This window comes from Nyctereutes procyonoides, unplaced genomic scaffold (assembly GCF_905146905.1).
Source record: "Nyctereutes procyonoides isolate TBG_1078 unplaced genomic scaffold, NYPRO_anot_genome, whole genome shotgun sequence".
NCBI lineage: Eukaryota > Metazoa > Chordata > Mammalia > Carnivora > Canidae > Nyctereutes > Nyctereutes procyonoides.
Genome location: NW_026575146.1, coordinates 62480848 through 62506237, shown reverse-complemented (window position 1 = coordinate 62506237; position 25390 = coordinate 62480848). Strand labels below are relative to the sequence as shown.

Here is a 25390-nt window from a genome sequence, read left to right as displayed (position 1 = left end):
GGGGGCAGGGAGGGGGTGGTGGTGGTGGTGGTGACTGCATCCTTGAGGGCACAGCCCCGCAGGAGGAGAGGAGAGGCTCTCGCTGTGGAGGAGGCATCTGGGTGGGACCTGAGCTACAGGCCTCCACGTACCTGTCCCAGTGGAGGCCTGATGAGCCCCGGACAAAGAACAAGCAAAGCCCAAAGTTAGCAGAGAACAGATACACGGAACAGCAGGGCAGACAGCATGGAAAGTGGGGGAAATCAGAGCCAGTGATCAACCTCTAGCTGGACTAAGAACAAAAGACAGAAAACAAGTAAATAAGGTCAGAAATGAAAGAGGAGATGTGACAACTGATGTCAAAGGAATGAAAAGGTTGGAAGAGGGTGACAGCAGTCTCCACACTGTGGCATCGTGACAGCGGAGGCTTAAGTCTGAGCCCCAGGAGGACACCAAGGACCGAAGTCTCAGAAAGTGGAAGTGTCAATCAGCACAGGAAGGAACTCTGCAAAAATTGGAGTTCCCCCCAAAAGTGGCACAGAAACCCTAGGGCTTCTTGGGTTCTAGGCACAGCCCCTTGGAAGGAAAGTGCTAGATGCACCTGTGCCCCCTGCAGGGAGCAAACCCCTGGGGCAGAGTCAGGAAGGGGTGTCCCCAGCTAAGCCCAGGCCCGCCCCCTCCCCCGGGGTAGGGGGAGCACTCTGAAGGCAGAGACAGGGCTCCAGGCGCCCCCTCCAGGCCTGGCACACTGGCGTCTTGGTGATGGGCTGTGAATGCATCCCGCTGGCTGTCCCCAAGGTCACGGACAGAGTGGCAGCTGCCTGGAATCTGCTTTCTTCAAGCCCAGTTTCCTGCACTGATAGAAAAACGGGAAACAATTTCAAATATAAGAGCACGTGCTCACCCTGAAGGCTCAGCGGGCACAAGGAAGCTGGTGTGTGGTGTAACGGCCGCCGTTTCTAAGAAGTCTTTTTGGGGGGGATTTTCAGCATGTGTTCAGGTTGCAGACGTCTGGCTTCCATTTCCAGGCATCTGCAAACAAACAAGCTGGGCTGCTTCTGTCACTGCCTGAGGCTGACCTGAGGCAGGGACACCACCAGTTGCAGGGCCTCGCCCCTACTCGCAGGGCGAGAAGAACCCCGCGAGCCCGGGCCTGTCTGCCTGTCTGCCTCCTGCCACAGCCCGGGGACCACCTGCCTGTGGTCCTCGCTCTCCCCTCCGATGGCCACCAAGCGTGCCACCAGGTCCCCGATCCTCAGGATGGGTCATACAAAACCTGTGATCCATCTTTTAAAATACTTTATTTAAATTTTATTTTCCAACATCTTGGGTATCAGCCAGGGTTCATCCTCCCGCGACACACTTTGAAGTATTGTAAAGGTAAACTCTGTGCTGTTCCTGCTCCATTAGATGCCCGCAGATGGGATTTCATTTGGAATTCAGGAAGAACTCTCGAGTTACGGGGGTTTGGCGTCTCTAAGAAAGACAAGGAAGGGTTTCCTTCTATCGTAATGAGCAGGACGTCTGTGCAAGGATCCCGGGTTGCTTACTCGTGCTTAAACGTAAGCAGGGCAACGTTTCATCTCTTTCTCTCATGTGGTTTTTCTGTATTAGAATCAAAGAAAATCAGATCCGGAAGAGAGCTTCCAACACAGGAGGTCAGCCTTCCTGCTTCAAAACCCGAGTACGAAGGCGATAGTGTCGGTGGTGAACACGGAGGGACACCGAGTGGGCATGGGGCCCTGCTCGGGCGACGAGACAGGAGGAGAAGGTGTGTGGAAAAGCCAGTGACATCCAGCCAAGCTCGCGGGGCAGGTCCCAGCACCGGGCTGGTGACGGCCCTCAAGGACCATGAAGGTGGGTGAATGTTGATGAAGGATCTTGAGATGCTGGCGAAGGTCAGGAGGGAGGCCTGACCATGGTCTGAGCCACATCTGTGCAACTTCTCTATGAATGAAATTATTCCAAAACTTGGGACGCCTGGGTGGCTCAGCCTTCAGCTCTGCCTTCAGCTCAGGGCAAGATCCTGGGGTCCTGGAATCGAGTCCTGCATCGGGCCCCCCCCACAGGGAGCCTGCTTCTCCCTCTGCCTGTGTCTCTGCCTCTCTCTCTCTGTGTGTCTCTCATGAATAAATAAATAAAATCTTTAAAAGAAAAAAGAAATTATTCCCAAACTAAACATTTACCAAAAACAAAGGACAGATGGGTCGCCTATCTGGCTGGCTCAATCCGTAGAACATGTGACTCTTGATCTTGGTTGGGGTTGTGGGTTCAAGCCCCACATTGGGGTAGAGATGACTTAAAAAGAAAACCTTAAAAAAAATAAAGGACAGATTGCCATGTATTTATAGATTTCTGAGTCAAATTTGTTGTCTGTACTGAGTAATAACACATTTTTCATCCTTGAATGTATATGTAAATCCGTATCCTCAGTCAAGATTTCCAAAGGTTAAACAAACAAATGTCTTTCTCATTGTTGTCCGTGAGAAAAAAAAAAAAAAAGGTTCGAAACATTTAAAAATCTTAATATACCTCAGAGGTCAGCACCCCAGCTCTGCAGACAACCAGACAATAAAAATGCGAGGTTTTGAGGGCCACCTAGAATCTCTGGTCCACAGTCTCCTTCGTTCAGGCTTTGTGTGTATTTTTAACAACAATTTAAAAATATAAAAACCATTCTTGCCGTGGGGAGAGCTGTTCTTGCCACAGGAGGCCACTGGCCAGACTCGGCCCGTAGCTGTGGATTGCCAATTCCCTGATGGCTACCGACACATCTTTCATTTTTACGATTTATAAAAATATCTCAAAGGAAAAACAAAATGACAAGACCTTGTTAAAAAAAAAAAAAAAACACCTTTTGGTGAGATGACAAAATATCCCTAGATCTACAGGAATCTCCTTTCTTGGGGCAGGGCTTCTTCTGACCCTGGGCCTCTGAGTTTCAGGGCAGGAAGGCTGTGAGCTTGTGGGGTTTGTGCAGACAGCAAGAGGCTCACACCACCACTGGTCAAGGACCTTCATCCAGGTCTAGAGGGACCCGGGGGCTCGCCAGGCTTTGAGGTTGGAGAACCTGCCATCTCCCATCACACGTGGTGCTATGAGTCTGAAGGTATTCACCTGCTGCTCACTCACCTGAGCCTAGTAGCCAGCTGCCTCCCTGCCTGCCCTCCCCTGCTCTCCCCTGTCCTCCCCATGCCCTCTCTGACCCATTCGGGCAGCAGCACACCAGGAAAGACCTTCAGAGCTCTTGTTGCTGCTTCTCCACAGAGAAGCTCCTGAACATGGGGGATGCTGAAACCAGGTTGACAGCAGGGGACCGTCCCCTCCCAACAGAACCATCATCCCTTGTCCCTGATCACTGATGGTGAGTTATTCCAAAGCTCAGGGTGCTCGGGATGAGTAGGAAGAGGGCAGGGTGAGGGCTGTGTTTGGAATGTCCCAACCCACACCTTACAGGGCACCAAAGCTGATGTCCTCCCCAGGAATGGGGCAAAGATGCAGGACAGGGACACACCTCCTGCCTCCTGCTGCTCCAAGCTGCTGGTCTTCTGACTGTGACTTCAGGCACTATCCCTTCTAAGTCCTCAAGGGTCTAACTTCACTCCAAAATGCACCTTCTCTAACCCAGAAGCTAAGAGTAGATCTCGTGTTTACATGTCACCTTGCAGGCTGTGGTCCTCTTGACTGAAGAAGATCCACAGCAGTGAACTTTCAGTGCTCGGGTTCTATGTGGCAGGTACGTTTGTTTTATTTAACAGAAAGGTTGCTCTGGTCTCACTTCCTATCAAGGAGTCTCTATCATGTCAAACACTGAGAGGGGGAAAGTTAGTTAAATAAGTTACTTGAAGGGACACCTGGGTGGCTCAGTGGTTGAGCTTCTGCCTTCAGCTCAGGGTATGATCCTGGGGTCCTGGGATTGAGTCCTGCATCTGGCTCCCTGCATGGAGCCTGCTTCTCCCTCTGCCTGTGTCTCTGCCTCTCTCTGTGTGTCTCTCATGAATAAATAAATAATACAAAATCTTAAAAAAAAATAAGTTAGTCAAAAAGACAACCATTGGCCTCTGGATTACAAAGTCAACTAACATAAACACATTCTCTGTCACAAATTATAGTGTAACAAACTTATAATAAATATACACGTGTCCAGCTGGATGTGTACAAAGACAACAGGGTACAGAGTGGTCTCTGTTTGTTTTTTTAGCTGCTCATCCTAACGCAGGTCACCAGAAACATTGGGAAGATTTAACGCTCAAAGTAGATCACCGGTAGAGAATTGTGATGTGTCTCCAGACTACCTGAAAGCCACGAACTGGACAACAATGCCCCTTCATCTCCCTCCTCTATCTCCTCAGATTCCAACAGAATTGGAGAATCTGTGCTTGGAGAATCCACACATATGTGTGTTTGCTCAGAATCTAATAGGAGTGAAAATCCCATCATCTTGAGGGAGGCCTGCGGCTACTGAAAACGAGTTTTTCAAATCCTGAGGACGCATTATGTATCATGAAGCAAAATTACAGAGCTAATCAATTAAAGCAGTACTGTCCTAGCATATTAGACAGATGATGGAAACAGGACAGAAAGGCTAGAAATAGACCCAAGTGTTTATGCAATTTGGAATTTGATAAATATGGTATTTGTCTTTCTCCATCTGAGGTGCATCCATGTTGTCACAAATGGCAAGATTCTGTGACTTTTTTATGGCTTAATAATGCTCCATTGTATATAGATCTCACGTGTTCTTTATCCAATCATTCATCGAAGCACACATAGGTTGTATCTCTATCTTGTGTACAGTAAATAATGCTGCAAAAAACACAGTGGTCCATAAATCTTTTCAGGTTAGCGTTTCCATGTTCTTTGGATAAATACCCAAAAGGGCAATTGCAAACTCCCAGGGCAGCTCTATTTTTAACTTTTTGAGGAACCTCCATACTGTTTCCCACAGGGTACATTCCCAGCAGCAGTGCATGAGGGTTCCTTTTTCTCCATATCCTCACCAACACTTGCTGTTCCTCGTCCGTTTGAGGATGGCCATTCTAACAGGAATGAAGTGACATCTCATTGTGGTTTTGATTTGCAATTCCCTCACGATAATGATGTGGGGCATCTTTTCACGTACATGTCAACCAACTGTACAAATGAAAACAATGAAGATTTTTCATTCTTAACTGAGTTTCAAGGTGGCAACCTCAACCTTGGATCAAACCTGAACATTAAAATCAACCAAGTTGCAAGCATTATCGATAGAGTAGTTGCATGGACAAGTGGGAAATGCCCATTCGTGGAAATGAAACATATTGTGAATCAGAAAACATCATTTCTGTTCTTTGTCTCTAAGCATATTTTTTCTGGGTACACTTAAAACAGATTATGACTCACAGGGTAGCACTATTTAATAGGACTACACACCAATTCACTTAATGCTTTACATTGGGAGACTACCCTAAAATAGCGATATATTGAGGAATCAGTATATCAAGTTCATTGCTTTATCAATATATCAAGTTCATTGCTTTATATTTAAGTACATTTAATTGCAGTTGAATTCCAATTAAGTAATTATATTTTTGAAGAGTAATCTTTTAGGCAAATACATGGTCACTTGTCAGGATAGTTGATCCTTGTTGATCTCCAGTGCTTAGATCATGCCTAGCAAGAATAGACACACAGCAACTGTCTGCTGATTTGAATTTCACTGAAAACAAGAAATTAGAGGCACACAGAGGAGCCACACACATCTAGGGAAATATCAGGACAGGAGCCCCTGCTTTCTTGCCCTGGCCAGTGTCATTAGCACTAGGTTTAAACCCATGCGATCTGTGTTCAAGTGCTATCCTTAGTCATTAAGTGACATTTTATCTTTTTCTTTTTTTTCTCAAAACCTCACTGACAACAGAAAATGAAGGAAGCCCACCATTTGCAGCTCAAAGGTCACTTTTAAATCCCAATTGAATTGGTGAAGGAGATCCAGAGGAATGATGTTTCTCCTGCCACGTTCTGTAAAAGCGGTTCTGCTGATGAGTAGATGTGACCCTTGGTGGGAAATTGCTGAGATTCAGCAGCATTGACTTCTCAAAATTAACTTGCTTCATAAGACAAGATAGTGAATTATTTCATTTTAAAAAGGTATCCTTCCTCCTTGAAACTGTTAAAATGGTGAAATGCTGCCTTGTGTGATTTTTCTTTTAACTTAAAATAATCTGTATTAAAGTTCACCCATCCACCTAATACTATCCTAACTCTGGAGTTTACTCTTTTGTGAGCCAATAAAATTTTATGATTTCAAGAGCTAGAGCTGAAGAGTCTTTTATTTGCAACCTAAACCGTCTTAACAGATCACACGCAACTTGCGTTTCTGAATTTGAAAGAGATGACAAATGTGGATCTTGCATCCTAAATATGAAATGTATGATGTATAACCTGCACATTCTGTACATCTATGGTTTAAAAATGTGGGTCAGGGCACCTGGGGGGTTCAGTCGGTTACATGTCTGCCTTCGGCTCAGGTCATGATCTCAGGGTCCTGGGATCGAGTCCCGCATTGGGATCCCTGCTCAACAGGGAGTCTACTTCTCCCTCTCAAGCTCCCCCTGCTTGTACTCCTTCTCTCTCTGTCAAATAAATAAATACAATCTTTAAAAACTATGTGTGTGTCATTGAATTCTGGATAAAGGCACTGAAATATTCACTGCCCAACTACCTAGAAAAAAGAAAAAAGAACCCTCCCTCCCCCTCCCATTGCTCCCCAAGAAAAAAGGGAGGGGTAGAACACAAAAGTGTAAAAGTTACCAAGAGTCACCAAACAAGAAAAGGAGAACCACTCTGTGAGACGAACTCAGCTCATATGAAAAACGGAAGTTAGAGAGTATCATGGTGAGGTCACACTCCCACCTCCCTGAAACCACATCTCATCAGTCTACAAAATCCTGACAGCTCTCACTCAAATCTTGATAGGATAAAAGGATTTATTACATATTCTTAGTTTTTGGAGTTGTTGACTACGGGGTAGCGAAAATGGCCGTGGTGCGGATGAGGTGAGAAAGAGAAGTGTTAGCGCTCCAGCCCAGCTTTGTCACAAGTGCGAAGATGCCACGGCCCACAGAATTGGGGAACTGACCTGATGCCCAATGGTGCCTCCAAAGGACTAGGCTCTTCTTCCCTTTCCTTCTGCCAGCAAGAAGCAGACTTTCTGCATCCAACCCGGTGTCCTGTGGGTGGGGGTAGGGAGGTAGGGGGACCTCCCACTGATGCACCTCACCTTCAGCTAAGCCCATCCCCCTATGCTCAAAAGTTACAGAAAATTAGGCATGAAAGGAATATGAAACCTTCAAACTGTGGCCCTGAAAGAGAAAGGATCTGCCGTGAGGATCAAGGAACCGTCACCCTCAGAGGAGGAGAGCAAAAAGAAGTTCTGGGAAAACTGCCAAGCCAGGGCAGGTGAAAAGAGCGAAGCAGTCGCTATGCTCGCAAGGATGAAGAATCAGAATGAAAAGACAAAGAATCAGAATGGTTTGGATTTCTTGACATCAACACTTAAAGCAAGAAACCCAGAGAATCTTGACTTAAAAGTTGTAAAGAGAAATGGTTTCTGAGCTAGAATTCTTTACCATCCAAACCATTGAACTTGAGGGTAGAACCTTCTGGATAGATATGAAACTTTTCAAAGTTTCAGGAAACAAAGGGAAAGCATGTTCCTCCAAAGTGTTGCAGTGAACTCTCAAGGAAGAGGAAGACACGGAAAACAAGAAACACAGACTCCAAGATACAAGGAATATGAGAGGAAGCACAGAGAGGGAATGGAAGAGATGAATCCTTGAAAGACTGCAACCATGCAACCACAAGTTGACCAAAATTGTGCTCAAATTTCCAGCCCAAATTCCTATCACCTAGGTGGTCCAAAGAAACCATAAGCTGAGAATTTACTTTTAATTGTCCAAACATTAGTTTTACCCTAGGCTTCTGACCAAAGCAAAGGCAAATTGTCTCCGAAAGAAAAAGTCTTCTTCCTAGGCCTCAATGAATGTCCACGAATAGTTTTTCTGAGGTGGCGAGTGGCTCACAGTGAGTGCAGCCAAGTTTACAAGGAAGTCTGACACCATGAGCCAGAACCAGTGGAAACACACAAGGCCAATAGACAGGAGGTTTCAGATGTCAATGAACACAGCAACACCAGGAAATAGAGTTACTGTTCTTTTTTTTTTTTTTAAGATTTTCTTTATTTATTCATGAGAGACACAGGGAGAGAGGCAGAAACACAGGCAGGGGGATAAGCAGGTTCCCTGTGGGGAGCCTGATGTGGGACTTGATCCTGGGACTCCAAGATCACACCCTGGGCCAAAGGCAGACGCTCCACCACTGAGGCACCCAGGCACCCCTAGAGTTACTATTCTTAAAGAAAAAAAAAATAAAAGATACTGCAGGGAACAGGAGACTTTAAAAAGTAGCAGTGTGGGGAGTCCCAGAGACCATCAGAGTACAGGGTTTCATGGGGGAGGCGGGGATCCAGGACTCAGACGATAATGACAGCTAAGATTTACTGGGTGAAGGGTGAACAGCAAGGACATTGGAGGGAGAAGACCATGGGGAGAAGGAAGAAACACTGGCAGAAATGTATTGACTTTTTTTTTTTAATTTTTATTTTGAAGTTGTCTTTTTGAAAGGTTTTTTTCCTAGGTATTTGTGTAATGACTTTAACATTCTTTTTTTTTCCAAAATCATCATAAGCATGCTCAGTCACTTAAATGCCCCAAAGGCGAGAGGGACCACACAGCAGTGCAGGAAGGCATTGTGTAGGGACCGATCTAGAACCTCATCGCCATTGGCCGCCCCTAGGGAAACACGTCATCTTCATCATCTTCATTAACACCAGGTTTGTTCTTCTCATGCAGATTCAAAACAAATCCCATTTGTCCATTTCCAATGATATTACCCACTCTGGAAACCTCCTGTGTACATGTTTTGCAGCTTCTGTTTAGAGAATGCTGGCTATTTCACTGGCTGTTTGAAGCAAAATTTAAGTCCAATGCTTATCAAATAGAACCATAATAAAAATCCCTCACTTGACTTAAAAATGAATAGAAGAGAATGTCCAGGTGGGAAAGACTGAGGGGCTGTGATGAGTGTCCATACTCCCTATCAGCTTGTATTTCTCCATGGCAATTATAATCTATATTTCACTTTGATTTTTGGGGCTCAGGGCACAGCCTTTTAAAACACTTACTGCTACCCGTTACCAAGAATCTGAGGATCTGGGTACTGTTTTATGGGAAAATTTTAAAGAGGGCTTCCTGATAGAAAAACAAGGAGAGGGGATAGGGCATTTTACAAATATTTTTTTAAAACTACAGTAAATAAAAAATAAAACTACAGTAAATATATTTTTTTAAGATATTATTTATTTATTCATGAGAGAGGCAGAGACACAGGCAGAGGGAGAAGCAGGCTCCCCAGGGGACATGATCCCAGGAATAAGGGATCAGGACCTGAGCCAAAGGCAGACATTCCACACTGAGCCACCCAGGTGCCCCAATACTACGGTAAATATTAAACTTAATTTACTTAGGTCCAGGCATAAGAACCGGTTGTGGGCCGAAGGGAGCAAGTTGAGCTCACTGTCAAGAGCCTTGAAATCACCAGAGCCCTCAGAAAACACGGCGTGGGACAAGCCGGGCCCATCCAGCAGAGCGCAGTGAAGTCCGATGTGCGCCTAGAGCCTAACTCTAAAGGCAGGGTGCAGAGGGCCTTGGGGTCACAGGTCAGCAGGAGCGTCTTGGGTTGGTGACCAGGAGGGAGTCCGCCCCCCAGTGAGCAAGAGTCTCTTCCCACGCCAGGGCCCTGCGCGATGGGCGCGCCCTTTTAGCGCTGCCGGTGGTTCAAAGGACCAGGTGGCAGGTTGGCAAGGCGGCCAGAGGTTCCTGTTGCTGTCAGGCAGGGCCCCTTGTGTGTAGATGAAGACCCCTGGGGTGGGCCTTCTGGGCCTGGGAGGCAGGGCGCAGGGGACTAGGGGCGCCCGGAGCCTGTCCTGGGCGCACGGGCAGCAGGCACGGCGTGGGGTCCCTGCAGGCACTCCAGGTGGGCCCCGGGCGCTGGGAGCACAGGGGCACGGGGGGGGGGGGGGGCGCACCCGCAGGCTGGCGGGCGGGTAGGTGGGCCCCGGGCGCGGGGGCGCTGGGGGCACTGGGGCGGGCGCGGGGTCACCGGGGCGCACCGGCGGGCGGGGTGGGCGGGTCCGGGGCGCGGGGGCGCTGGGGGCACTGGGGCGGGCGCGGGGTCACCGGGGCGCACCGGCGGGCGGGGTGGGCGGGTCCGGGGCGCGGGGGCGCTGGGGGCACTGGGGCGGGCGCGGGGTCACTGGGGCGCACCGGCGGGCGGGGTAGGCGGGTCCGGGGCGCGGGGGCACTGGGGCGGGCGCGGGGTCACCGGGGCGCACGGGCGGGCGGGGTAGGCGGGTCCGGGGCGCGGGGGCGCTGGGGGCACTGGGGCGGGCGCGGGGCGCGGGGTCGCTGGGGCGCACGGGCGGGCGGGGGGAGGCGGGGGGGGCGGGGGGGGCGGGCCCCCAGCGCTGGGGCGCGGCGGCCGGGAGGAAGTGCGGGGCCTGCCCGGGCGCGTTAAGGAAGTTGCCCAAAATGAGGAAGCGCCTCGCGCTGGACCGCTGAGAAGACTCCGGCGGGAGGAGCGAGGAGCAGCGCGCGGTCCGGTGCTGCGCCCCGAGCCGTCCGGGCCCGCGCCCCGCGCCCCGCGCCCCGCGCCCCGCCCTCGGCTCACCTGGCACAGGTAGGTGTGGCGCGCGCCCTGGGCCGGGCAGCGGGGACGCGGAGCCCCAGGCAGCCGGGAGCAGGGGAAGGCGGGCGGGGCGGGGCGACGCGCCTGTTGCCCCCCTGCCCGCCCCGAGCCCGGGTCTGTGCCGGGCCCTCGGCGGGGCAGGTGCGCTCAGGGCCTCGGGCGGGACTGGCTGAGTGAGTCTCTGGAATCAGGGCGGGTGGGTGCTGCGGGCTTCGGTCCTCCACCGAGCACTCCCGGTCGGGTCGGGTCGGGTCGGGTCGGGTCGGGGTCGGGCCTGCCGGGGCCTGCGGGGCGGGGCGCCAGTGGGGCGGGCGGGGGTGCGGAAGCCGCAGGTGCCGGCGGCGGGGCGCGGATCCGCGGGCGCACGCCGGAGGCTCACCTTGTCCTTTGGCCATTTTATCGCTGCCCTGGGAAATTCCACCTTGTTGATGTGGGTGACTCCAGGTGCCGGTGCTCCTGGGCCTGCGGAGGGTTCAGCGCGTGCACGCCTTTTCCTACAGAAAGAGCAGTTGTGTAGAAACAAGGAACTTCCCGGGCCACCCCTAAAATGGAGCAGGATCGCTCGTTGAGACGCGTTTTCAGGGCACAGTGACTTAGTAGGTGACGCCGAGAGCCCAGTGCAGTGCGATGCCGTCAGTTGGAGTTTGGCAGCATAGCTCCCAAACCATCAGCCCGCCTGCCTAACTGTACAGAGGCGACTCGGTTTGGGGTTTATTCGAATGTTCCAGAACTAGGAAGACCTAGTCTGGAGAAGTCACGGTTTGAGGCTTTTGATGTTGGAGACAGTGTTGCAGGTTATTTTTTATCCGTTTGACCGAATGGCCAAAGATTCCGTTGATCCCTAGCAAACCTTGAGCAGCAGGTGTTCTTTCCTTAAGCCCTGGAAGCGCTGTCAGTGGGTAGTTTAAAAGTTGGAGATGCCCCACATCGGAATTTTCTAGTTAAAAAAAGAGTTCATCTTGTGATGACTTGGAATTCTTGGAAGGAATGGAAATGATTCTAGCATCTGAAGCCTTTTTTTTTTTTTTTTTTTTTTTTTTTTTTAGTAAGAAGAAATTCATTGCCACTAGGAAGGCAGCATTTTAATTACACAGAACTGAATTCATTGATCTGCTTCCCCCCCCCAAAAAAAAGTCCCTATTGTGCATGAATATATTTATCCTTGAGCTAACACCTTTAGAAAGGTGTAGAGTACTAGGGGTTTTAAACGAGAAATCTTCTCCGTTAAAATTTTTTATCGTCATTTTGTTCCATCTCCATTATACTTTTGTTTTGTAATGTTTAGAGGAGATTTTGCAGTAAAATAGAAATGGATTTCTAGTCTCTGTATGTGGAGTGCTTTCATAGGTAGGATTTTACAAATATGCTTAGTAACTAGAATGTTTTTAACGTTTTAAGCTAGGATAAACAAATGAGGCATATACTTTAGGTCTTAACCTCTGCTAAGGGAGGAACTTGACAAATAATCTTATTGCTAGATCTGTATTTAAGAAATAACTCACTTTCACCTTCTTTAGGCTCATATTTAATTTAATATCCTAAGCACAAGTCTGACCTCTCAGTTTTATTTATTTTTCCTTTTTAAAAAAATTTCTCTGCTTTTAAACCAAAGACTCCCTAGTACAGTATCTACTTTATGCAGCACATAGCACGTCCACAATTATTTTCCAAAAACCCATGTGCTAAGATATGTTTTGGAATCCTGGATTTTTCACAATTTAGAGTTCAAATTGGGAAGCTAAATTTCAGCATTGAGAAAAACATTTCTCAGAATTTAGAGAGGTACGTGTCCACACTGTCGCCGTGTATTAGAGACTCTGGTACATGCTGGGCGGCCTCCCATACTCCCACCCGTTCATATGTCTGCAGGGACACTGTGACTTGTCGCATTTAGTGGAATAAACACACTATAAATAGCTGTGTGTCCGTTTAGGGCAGATGTTGTCACTGAGTGAGTTCCCTAAAACTTACCTCAAAACCTTATTTCTCAGGGGTTTTACGCATCAGGACGTTTGGGACCATATGAGACTCCTAGGGCCTTTTGTTTACTTTTGGAAATAAATTGCATTTCTCCTGTCCAGTAACTATACCTTCTGTGATTAAATGGGCAAATTGCCCCTTTTCAGGGAGCAAGACCTCATTGAAATTTCAATGATAACCATCCCAATACAGATCCAAGTGAGAATAAATGATGTTATTTTTTTTAAGATTTTATTTATTTATTCACGAGAGACAGAGAGAGGGGCATGTGGGACTCGATCCCAGGACCCAGGGGTCATGCCCTGGACCAAAGGCAGACGTTCAACCCCTGAGCCACCAGGGGCCCCAAGATCGATGATTTTATTTTTTTTTTTTTTAATTTTTTTTTATTTATTTATGATAGTCACAGAGAGAGAGAGAGAGAGTCAGAGACATAGGCAGAGGGAGAAGCAGGCTCCATGCACCGGGAGCCCGACGTGGGATTCGATCCCGGGTCTCCAGGATCGCGCCCTGGGCCAAAGGCAGGCGCCAAACCGCTGCGCCACCCAAGGATCCCAAGATCGATGATTTTAGAGCAAGAATGCAGGGAGGTTGCTGCCATCCTTTGTGCCCACAGTATGTTTTTGGAAGAAGTAGTATTTCCTGTTCCCCCCACAGCAGGCTCGCTGTCTCTGCATTATCTGTTCCTAAGGAATGGAAGAGCACTTTTTTACAATCCAAGCTAATTCTTCCTTTATCCTCACCCTCCCCCCTTGCTCCCCATTTGCAAAGTTTTAACATCTTCTATTTCTGGATTGTTTTGGGTGCAAATGAGTAGAGAAACAATTAGCCCTTGGGAGAGGACTTTTTTTTTAATGTTCATGCACTGAACTTTTTTTTTTTTCTTTTAAAGCAACTGAAATCAAAAGGCAAAGTCCTTAGAAGAGCCTGGAATTAAATTGTCTGAATTAACTGTGTCTCATCTCTTGCTCTTCCACCTTGCGTTTCAATAAGTTCTTTTAAACTTGGGAAAAAAAAAGGTTTTTGTTTTGTTTTGCTTTTGACTAGGCAAAGATGAGTACACAAGGAGACGGAGCGGATTTGAAAGGAGAAGTTCATTCATTCATTCTGGTGTTCCGTTAGCAGGCACGTTTCCTACGAGCTTATAGTTTCATCTGACAAAAAAAAATTTAGCTTGCATTCTTTGAAACCTGTTTGTCTTTATAAATGAATTATGTTAAGTTTTGCCCTTTGGATCTTGAAAAGTTGAATTGGCATCGTAAGTGCAGTCACATCTAGTTGAGGCCGACGAGACCAGTCCAGGGAAGAGTATTAGGGCTAACGAATCAGAAGTGGCTCGCTCTGCATCTGTCCATTTCTGGAAACCACCAGAAATGTTTTTTGGAGGCTGCCAGAGGCTGATGGTGGGAGGAGGAAGTGAATATTGAGGGAGTATCAGTTAACACCCTGATTACTCAGGAGAGGGGGCCCTGACAGCTTTTATGGTGGCTGGTATCTGGTGAGTAGTATCCCCTGTCCCGGGGTGCCTCCCTCTGACACAGGGGTGCTTGGACCCTGGAGCTGGAAGGGTCACCACCTCCCAAGGCTGTGCTGGAGCACTGTAGGGGGCCCAGGGCCAGAGGGTTCTGGGCTCCTCCCCGATTGGCCCACGGTATGGGAGGCGTTGATCCCAGGGCAGGCTGAGCTGGCAGGAGGGTCACAAGGCCAGCAGCAGGGTAATGGAGGCGCAGGCCCAGGGACGGTGAGGACGATGAGTTGGGGGGAGTGAGGAAGGATGGCTGAGTTTTGGGAAAAGCCACAACTTAGATATTGGCCTGTTTATCTATGCTCTGTGTGGCTACAGAAAGCATTGGAATTTCCAGCATGTGACCGTCTGCTTTCCCACTACAGTTGTTTGTCTTAATTGATAAATCATCATTCCATTCTGGTCAGTCTGATAATTTCTTAGGGTGGTCTGCTTCTGGGATGCCTGGGTGGCTCAGTGGTTGAGCACCTGCCTTCAGCTCAGGTCATGATCCCAGGGTCCTGGGATCGAGTCCCACATTGGGCTCCCCATAGGGAGCCTGCTTCTCCCTCTGCCTTTGTCTTCGCCTCTCACTGTGTCTCTCATGAATAAATAAATAAAATATTAAAAAGAAAAAGACTGTTTCTGCTGACTTGTCATGGGGATGTTTTGCTGTGGCCAGAGTTAAATTTTACTTTTGCGAAATTCTAATTTATGCCAATACCTTCTCACCCTCTACAGCTGTTCCCCAAAGTGATTTTTTGACCCTTGTAGCTATTTCTTCTAGAATTCTCCACCTTATTTCCTGATGATAGGCTCATTTGTTCTTGTTTTTGATGTATCGGTTTTAGACAGTGTCTGTCAACTTCCTGCTGTGAGAAGGGAGCCCGTGGCAGTGCCAGGCCACCACCTCCACCCACCACAGTCCTGCTGTAACCCCCGGGGATGAGAAGCCCATTTGGTATTTATGGTGATCGTAGTCACTGCGAAGGCAAGGTGTGCAATATAGTTTCAGTGCGTTTCCTGGAGCCCTCTGTCACTTTTCCCGGGTAAACTCTTACTTTTGTGTCTTCTTGGTGACTCTCTGCCTGCGACAACGGTCTCCCCAGCTCTGCGACACAAAACTAACCTCCCCACTGGAGTCTGATCACTGCTCTGGTCTTCACTACACACACGTTCGTGAGGGAAACCTGTCCTGTCCCGGGGAGACGGCTGACTGTCCACATTGTTTGCAAAGTGCCTGTCAGACCTCTGCTCCACTCTGTGGCGTCTTCACACACCGCTCACCAACCGCATTCACGTGCAGTTGAGCCATTAGAAATCCGCAGTAATAATTGTCGAAAACATTTCCTCAAAACTTTATATTTCTAGGATGTGTATGTACGGATGATCTGTATGTTCTAGATCATACATAGGGATTCCAGCATGGGAATTTTAAATCAATCTCAGCCCCGCTTCTGTATTTGCTCTGACATGGGTGTTTTCTTATCCAATCGATGGGAATGTGAGATTTCCCCGGGCACGGGGAGGGAGCCCGCAGTGCTTTTTTTTCAGATGCTCTGGCCTGGATCCCTTGGTCCTGGAGCAGGTGCTGTTTGATTTTAAATGTTATCCCCAGAGAAGCTTTCCTCGCCCCAGTCACAAAATGCTGGACCAGATGAGGTTTCATGAGCAGATAGTGGCAGTGGGTGTGGAGGTGCAAGGAGTCCCTTGCAGGTGACTTGCAGGGGAGAGCACCCGTCAGCACACTCGCACCTCCATGGCCACAGGTTTCATTGTCCTTGGGGCATCTGGGGGACCGGGGCTTCTGGAGTCCACTCTATTGAAGTGGTTGGCAGCCTCCTGCTGCCTCTGTACAAGAGCCTCGGGTGCAGCCTGGGTGGAGGCACAATGCTGTGGTTATTTTCATCTTGATGCTAAGAATATTTGAATCGGTTGATTGCAATATGTCTTACTGAGTGTCTATCAATGGTGTTTGAGAGTAAGGGCCTGAAGTTCCTTCGGGTTCAAGTCCTGTTCTGTTTTAAGCTTTGGTCTCTGTGAATGCACCAGTACAGGTAAGAATTCATTCATTCATTCATTCATTCATTCATTCATTCATTCATTTTAAAAGATTTTATTTATTTATTCATGAAAGACACAGAGGGAGAGGCAGAGACACAGGCAGAGGGAGAAGCAGGCTCCCTGCAGGGAGCCCAATGCGGGACTGGATCCCAGGACCCCGGAGTCACGACCTGAGCTGAAGGCAGGTGCTCAACCACTGAGCCACCCAGGTGTCCCCATTGGGGAAGAATTCAGATGTGATGAACACCACTAACACTCTCCTTGACCGCTCCCTCTGCCCCAGCCCACCCTCTGGGTGGTGGGGGGGTGTCTTATATTCTAGCCTTTGCTGCTGTGCGTGAGCATGTGTGTGTGTGTGTGTGTGTGTGTGTGTGTGTGTGTTTGCATGTTCTTAACACCAATATTGTTTTGCAACTTTCTTTTTCTAATCAACCACATCTCTGGGGCTGAGGAGGTCTTCCTATCATTGATCATTGTGTTTTATTCCACAGACTAGAAAATACAATCATTTACCGACAGACATTTAGGGTTGCCCTCACCAAATTTTTGATATTAATACCACGCCTCTAACCAAGCAAGCTGACTGGCTACCTAATTTTTATAAAGAAGGTTGCAGTGAATGCACTTTTTCTTTCACTTTTTCCCCTCTTTTTGCCCTTTACATTGTTTCACAAGACCAGCATGTTACTCCTCATCTCCAGAAAGATCTTAGCCCTGTCCATCCTGTTACCAAGTCCATCTACAAGGGCTGTTATATTCCAGCAAGTAGGGGCTTCATTTCCAGGGAATGTAGTTAATCCTTTATTTTTTTTAGTGACACCTTGGGCTTTTGTGGTTTTTCTTACTGGTCCCAGTGGGGGGACCATGGCCCCCCACTTGCTCCATGGCCTCTGTCTTCCCTTAGCATCAGCTCATCTGGTTGCCTTTCCTTTATGGGGTGAGCTTTCATGTTGTGCTTGGTGTTTCTAGGGTGAATCCTGGTCTTTTTATTTTCAAGCAGCCCTAGGAGTTCATTTCCTGAGTCTGCATTTGTTCTGTGGCTCTCTCCTAAGCTGTCCCCCATGAGCTCGGAGGGGTGGGGTGTGCACGGGCAGGGGGAGCCAGGATCCAGGAACCAGGTGGCTGGCACAGAGGTTGTCTGCCCTTCACAGACGTGGCCATGCCCTACCTCTCCAGACACATGTCCTTCCTGCACAGGGCCTGCCGAGGAGCTGGGGAGCTGTGGCTGCCCGGCTGCTCTGCTCCCCTTCCCAGGGTGCTGGCACCCCCAGGGCACCGCACCTGAGGGCCCGCTTCCACCTCGCAGCCCACCCCTGTCACCTGCCTGCGCATGGACCGTGATTTCCCTCTTCACGCTGAGCCCACCTTGCTTCATCCCCTGGGGTGGGCAGTAGTGTGCAGTCCCCTGGCACCCTGCCTCCTTCGCTTCCCATCGTGCTCATGGACTCCTAGCCTGCATTCCTGTTTTCACGCTCTTTCCTTTCTCTGTGTTTATGGCTGCTGCCCAGGCTGGGAGAGGAACTCCACCACTTCCTTCTCTGAGTAATCCCAATCAGCTGATGGTCATAGCTGCGTGAGGATGTGACAGCGGACGGTGGGAGGGGGTGGGTGGAGCTCGCAAGAACTGGCTGGGTGGCAGACCGGGGGTGGCTTTGGCGTCCCCTGTTGCCCTGGGCACTGTGCCAGCCACCCTGGCACTTGGGCAGCAAGTGTGTCTACAGAGAGGGCCGCGGGGTCCTGTCCACGCAGATGGTTAGGGCGGGGTGGACCCGAAGCAGGACTTGCTCAGAGGCACCTCTCAGGATGCCCAGGGTGTTAGGGTGGAAGGGACCTTGCAGAGCATCTAATTCACCTGTTGAGAAGGTGAAGTGACTTTTCCAAATGCTAAGGGGTGTTGCTGGGTTTCAGAGCCTCAGACTTGTGTGCCGCTCCTCCAGAGCAGTGATTCCTACCTACTGCCCTGATAAGGAGTGTAGATGGATCTGCTGTCATGCCGTGTGGGAGGTGGCGCGTCCTGCAAGGGGACACAAGGAAGCCCAAGAAGGCAGAGCGAGGACAGGAGCTCTTTGTGCCGTGTCCTTACTATTGTCGTAGCTTTGTGTTGGGACATTAAGCTCATTCAATAGGAACTGGGCAAAAAGTCTTGAATCGGTGAGAGGCTAATAGGAGAACATCAGATGCTTTTATACATTTTATGTCCTTTCCACCCACGTTAGGCCTACTTCCCAGGTCTCCATCAGAGTGAACCGGAGCTCCGGGGAAGCAGGCTCGGAAGGATGCACTGAGCTGCCGTCTGCATGTCCACAGTGCAGGCTGCCCCGCCAGGGGTAAGTCCTGTTCCCCGCACGTGTTAGTGTCGCTGGGGCTGGGAGGGGCTGCTCGTGTAATAGAGCAGGGGAGAAGGAAAATATTCCAATTCAGTCGTGTTGTGTCCCATTGTGGAAACATTTGTGATGCAGGCGGGACTCTGGGATTCAGCCAGAGGAAGGCAGCTTGAGAGCTGGCAGGAAAGGATGCTCTCTAGAAAGAAGACAGAAAGCTATGGCCAAGGAACCACCAGTGTCTGCAAAGACGCATTAGCTGAAAAGCCAGGTCATCCTTCCAGCTTGTCTCTACTGAGAAAACTCTGGAAACCGTGTGGGTACCTGTTGATAGAGGAATGGTATTAGTTTGCTAGAGTTGCTGGACAAAGGACCAAGACCAGGGGGTTTAAATAACAGTTTTGGAGGCAGAAGGTCTGAGATCAGGTGTCAGCAGGGTTGGTTTTTTTCGAGGCCTTTCTCTTTGGCTTGTGGATGGCGTCTCCTCCCTCTGTCCTCACACCTTGCCTCTGTGTGTTAACTCCCCCCATTTTATGCAGACAGCAGTCCTATTAGATTAGGGCCTACGGTAATGGCCTCATGTGAACTTAATCACCTCTGTAAAAACTCTGCTTTCTAACATAATTGCATTCTGAGGTCCTGGCGGCTTAGGACTTCAGCACACGAATCTGTGGGATGTAATGGGTCGGCCATCACAGGTGGTGACATGAAGCCTGGCCCCTCCTCACTGTGGCCTTGCTCTGCTGCCATTAGGAGCACAAGGGAACTCTCCAGGCCTCACCATGAGAAGACCAAGGGACACAATGAAACAAAGGGTGGGTAAGGGGAAACAGGATCCCCAGGGTCTTAAGGCATAGGTGCAGTGGATTGTGGAGAATCAAGTGTGGAATGTTAGTGCAAGGCAGGCAGGGCAGGCAGGGCACCTGCCATTAGTCAGGGAAGGGAGTATGGGGCATTAATTAGGGGTCTTGGAAAAGCTTTACTTCTTATACCAGAATACGTTTCAGGCTGAGCAAAAAATAAAAATTAAAATATAACAGCAAGAACCTAAAAGGGCTATAAGAAAAACTGGGGCAGGTTTTTAAACAATTATGGTGTGAAGAAGGCCTTTCTAAATATGATAGAAAATGTGAAACCAAGAAAAGGATTGATAAGTATTATTTCCTAAAATTTTTAGCAAATCTCTATACAAATGGAAAAAAAAATTCGTACACAAGTGGCAAAAACCGTATGAAAGGTATTTGTTTTCAGTGCTAGTGCTGAAAGACCAGTAGCTTTGACATGTAGTGAGTTCTTTCAAATCAATGAGAAAAATGAGCACAGCCCAATAGAAACCTCCGCCAAGGATACACACAAGCCGTTAAAAAGGACAAATGAGCCCCAAGTGCATGGATGTGCCCTGCCCCTCCAAAATGAGCATTGATTTAAGGGTCTGCTCTGCGACAAGGTGTGGGGAAGAGAGACACTTACATAGGCACTGGCAGAGCCGTCAGGGATCATCTTCTGAAATTTAAAACCCACATGTGCTAACAAAAATAAAAATAAAAAAAATAAAAAATAAATAAATAAAACCCACATGTGCTTTGACTATGCAGTTTACTTTTTGGAACTTCTTACGCATATAAATTCACAAAAATGAAGCAATATATATGCGTACAGTAATTTGTTGCAACATTTCATTTTGTAATAGCAAAAAAAAAAAAAAAGAACAGGAAAGGAAAGGAAAGGCAAAAAGCAATACATATCAGAAGGGGACTGTCTGAATAAACTGGGCTGTCCCTGCTTTGTGATCCCGTGTGGTGGTCTTTTTGAAAATGTGCAATCTTCATAGACCGACACATAAAGATGTCCAAGTCACCTCTTTACTCTGCAGACTCTTTACTCTTTGGTATTTAGTGTGATCATGATAAAAGAAGGTCTGAGTGGGATGAGGCTGGAGGAGAGCTAGAGCAAAACAGAGCATCTGCTGTGACTGGACATGGGTCTCCCCACGATGTAAGTGAGCCTCCAGGGGTTGGCCGGCTTCGGGAGGTGCTGCCCAGGCTCGGCCTGCCCGTGGCTGCTCAGGCTGTCCACCCTGCACATTCGAACATGGTCAGGCAGGTGGCCTGCCTTCGGACATTTGTGAGGGCTCCTGCCCCTTCCCCTGCCAGGTGCAGCAGCCCAGGTCGAGACCAGGTTAGCAGGACTTTAGAGCACACAGGCACCTCTTAAAGCCTAACAGAATTGCCTTCGAGTTTGAATTTAGGGGTGTGCTGGGTATAACAGCAGCCGTGTGCGCCTCTGACAGCAAAGACCCTGGTCCACCCCTGCGTGTGCGTTTGCGTTGAAGAAGAGAAAGAGCTCTCCCGTCTTCACACCATGGACACTTCCTTCCTTTGCACTTGTATCACAAGGCCTGGATGTCGGGACCTGGGGAAGAAGGGGTGTGAGCCCCGTCAGTGCGATCTCTGCATAAGCCATCAGACTTGTAGGAGGTACAAGCAGACAGAACGATTCCCTGAGAAAGAATGTGCACCCTGGGCTGACAGAGAAACTGGCCTGTAGCATTTTCTACACCAGGGCATGGAACGATTTCCATCTCCAAGATGACTCCTTAGCATGACTCCAGGTCCCCTTACTTACTTCAGATGCTTTGTTCTCACGAGGACAGGAGCAGTTTCTCTCTGGGGGAGCTGGGGCCATGGTTTCTTGGTGTCTGTGGCTTGGCTTTAGGGCCTCACCGTCTGCAGTGGATGATGACAAGGGGGCTGCTATCGCAGTGGGCCATCTGGGGACAGTCTGCGACCATGGCCTACCCGGTCCTGACTCTGCCCATCCACGTACCCCTGTGAGGCACAGTACTAGACTCCCGCCGGGAGCCCCCAGGCCCCATCCCACGTGTCCAAGTTTATGCTTTGTAATACAACTTTCACCCATAAATGCCCAGTTCCCACGAGTGGTCCTAAAGCCCCCCTCTGGGGGCGGCACGCTTGGTAGAGGCAGACCAGGCACATGGGGCTGGATGCCATCATCCACTGAAACTTCTTCAGCTCTTGGCAGCTCATCTCCACAGCAAGGCTGGAAACGCCTGCTCTGGCTGCAGAATTCTGGGGCTTGCAGATGCACCGTGCAGAGCACCCGCGGTCTGGCTTGCAAAGAAGCCGCCTGCAGAATGGTGGTGGCTCGGTGCAACGGGAAATGCAGGAGCTACATAGCCTCTGTTCACCTGGGGAGCAAAAAAAAGGGGGGGGTCTTTTAGGGACAAAATGATTTTTGAAGACAGTGGGATGGTCACAGAAACAGGGTGGCCTTTACCCAACGGTTTCACTTTGACTCTGAAGCAATCCAGCTGTTCTCTGGGGATGCATTTGGAAAGCCTGCTGGGTTTTACCAGGCGGCATGTAGGGGATGTCAGTGGACAGGGACCCCCCTCTTCACCGGCTCATGGCCTCCCTCCTCCCCTGAAGCACTAAAGCACTTTGTGACATTATTTTGGTCCTTATCATGCACTTTTAAAGCATCCATTTGGAGACTGTAGACAGACATTTTTGTGTGTTCTGTGCTCCCAGCATGGCCGGCACCTGGCGCTCTCACTGTCTCCCTTATATTTCAGTGTATCATGTATGATTTGGATCCAGTGAATATTTGATATTTGGAGTAGGTATTTGATCTAAAATGTGTCTCTCCTTCATAAAAAGAAACCTAGAGCCCACGTTTGGCTTCAGAAGGAGAAGAGATGTCTGGAAGGGAGAGGTGTCTGGGCCACACAGCCCATTCCTCCAGGTATGAAATTGTAAGATGATCCCAACAGTCCCATCACACGGGTCCCAGGGGTGTGCGCACTGTTCCGCTGCTGACACCTGACCCAGGTGGGGACAGAGGCCTTTCTCCAGTGTCCCCACCAAGGATCTAGAATCCTGTAATTCTGTACATCGTCACCAGCCACGTGTGGTCATTTACATTTCAAGTACTTAAAGGGAAATAAATTTTTATTTTTATTTATATGTTTTAAAATATTTTATTTATTCATGAGAGACATAGAGAGAGAGGCAGAGACACAGGCAGAGGGAGAAGCAGGCTCCCTGTTGGGGAGCCCGATGTGGGACTGGATCCCAGGACCCCGGGGTCATGCCCTGAGCTGAAGGCAGACTCAACCACTGAGCCACCCAGGTGCCTGGAAATAAAATTTTAAAATCAGTCTTTGCCACACTTGAGGCCATACATTCAAGGGCAGTAGCCACACGTGGCTCATCACTCCATGCAGAACAGAGTAGAACAGTCTTTCCATCATGACAGCATGGTCAAGCCCCACACCGTTCCTTCCCCAGGTCAGGGGACACATGTGACACATGTTTGACCCCCAGCCCCCCCCCCAGGGCTGCCTGCGGAGAGTGGATTGTAACCCTTGCCACTTGTTCACATGTGGACCTGGACACCTCCCATTTCCTTAAAGGACCACAAGACGCCCACATCCTTCACATGAGACCACGAGTCTCATCCACAGGATCTGGCCTGGCCCTTTCATCTGCAGTAGTGACATTTCCTACTCAATATTACCCGACACACACATGCACACACACATCACACACATGTATAGTGCACACACCGTATGTGTGCATATTAGCATGCATGCACACATCACACAGGGGCATACACACATACACACATCACACAAGCAGAACACATGCTCGTGTGCATACACACACGTCTACATACACACAGCACACAGAGCACATCTGTCACACATGCAGGCGCACACTCAGACACATACACCCATTTAGTCTAGCTTAGCGACGGGTCAGTAATGAGTCACACAGAGACTGGAGTGGTTTCCAGTGGTTGCCCTGGAGCCATCCAGTGGGAACACAGCCTTGGAGGACAGTTCTAGCCAACATGTCCTTGGGTTAAACACACTTGGTTCGGTGTAGTTTCTGGAAGAATAAGCTAGTTTCTTATTCAAGAGGATTTTGAGGTAATGGAGAAAACCTTAGTACTTGTTCATTTCTCTAAAAAAAAAAAATCCAACTTAATTTTCTCAAAATATTTGGGATCCGAGGGATGCTTGTCTGGAGAGGGAACACATACTGAGGCCGGATGAAGGAAATGCGTGTAGATCTCATGACACGTTGTACCCTGCCATGCAAGAAAGCTGGGTCTTTGTCTCCGGGAGTGTGGACAGTGTGCTCACGTGCGAGCCAAGAGGTGGGCGTCCTGGGGGACGGGGCCTGCGGGAGCCCATGAGGGCACAGGTGACCATCTACCAGGTGCGTGACCCTCCGCCAGGTGCTCCCGACCCGTTGGGCCAGCTTGTCCCCGTCCCCTGCGCCCCCGCCTCCCTCTGGGCAGCTTGCCTGTTTCTGGATTTCCTGTGCTGCTCATTGGGAAGGGAGATAAAGCAGCAGGGGAACAGCAGCTCTGAAGAGCTTGGGAATTCTAGAACTTTCTTTCATGCGTCAGCCTGTTGTCAGGATGGGGAGCACACGCACCCTGTCTCCTGTGCACCTGCCCGCGCCACCACCGCCTCTGAGGCCTGCAGGGCCAGGTGCTCTCACCTGAGGGCCTGCACTCGCTGGGCTACTCTGACTGAGGACGTGGGCGACGATCGATTGCGTGGGCAGAGGGTTCCTCAAAGCTGCCTGCACATCATCGCCACTGCTTCCCCAGCCTGGTTACTGCTCACCCCCCAGGGCAGTTCTGTCTGGGTGGGCCAGGAGCCCCAGAACCTTCCACCTAGAGCAGCGGTGCCCCCACCTGGCCAGGTAGGTCACCTGGAGAGCTTCCAGAACCCCCTTCTCCCTTCCGCACCCTCCCCCAAGCTCTGAGCAATTTGGGGCTGAAGCTCCATCACCAGGCACCTTACACAGTGACTCACCCCGCTATCCTGAGCTGTAGTCAGGGTGGAGAAGCACTGTTGCCATCTAGAACTTTCTTTGTTTTGTTAGGAGCTCAGGAAAGTAGACCTCTTTGGATTTCTGGATGAGGAATCCTGGGACGTCTACACCGCTGACATGCATCTGGAATGGGTCTGAAGCCCATGTCTTCGGTGGGGGGGACAGCCCTGCTCCAGCCTTCCAACCCTCGGTAGGCCATTGGAGCCTCCCCACCTTCCACAACACTGTCATCCTGATGCTGGAATCACCCCCAGCCCCCCAGCCCCGAGGCCCCTGGACCATCTAGGACAGGCTCCCATCCTCCTCCGGCCTCGAGGGTGGCCAGGGAGAAGTTGAGTTTGCTCAACTAACAGGCTCCCTAACAGGCTTCTCCCCAACTACAGAGTCCAGGGGGAAAGTCCTCTGGTTTCTGAAAAGTGACTTTATTCCTTTTAAAGATTTTATGTATTTATTCATGAAAGACACAGAGAAAGAGGCAGAGACACAGGCAGAGAGAGAGAGAAGCAGGCTCCCTCTGGGGAGCCCGATGTGGGACTCGATTCCAGGACCCCTGGGTCATGCCCTGAGCTGAAGGCAGACGCTCAACCACTGAGCCACCCAGGTGTCCCTGAAGTGGCTTTAATTAAAGCTCTAGACATCTGTTCTACTCCTTCATGGAACTTCCCTGCCTCAGGAATGTCGATCTTGCATATTTGGCGTCTCCTCTGTCCCTCTAGTACTTTTGTGCGGAGCTCCGTGTGGATTTCCCTTTCATCCGTCGCAACCTACGCCACCCTATTCCCCTTGCTCTCTCTGACTGCGCACCTGTCCCCCCTCCGCTGTTTGAAATTGCCGCCTTTCCCGCCTGCCCCGACCTCTGACTTCTCTGACTCTTGCCTCCTCAC

The 25390-nt window shown here is 49.6% G+C and overlaps 1 protein-coding gene across 3 annotated transcripts in view; it reads left to right on the top strand.

Annotated features, from left to right (window-relative positions):
• Positions 1-10617: 10617 nt before the first annotated feature.
• Positions 10618-25390, top strand: part of SYK (spleen associated tyrosine kinase) — an 85515-nt gene continuing 70742 nt past the window's right edge. For all 3 annotated transcript variants that reach the window (XM_055309458.1, XM_055309457.1, XM_055309459.1), the window contains exon 1: positions 10618-10755. The gene's annotated coding sequence lies outside the window, so the exon portion shown is untranslated. The remainder of the gene's footprint in view (positions 10756-25390) is intronic.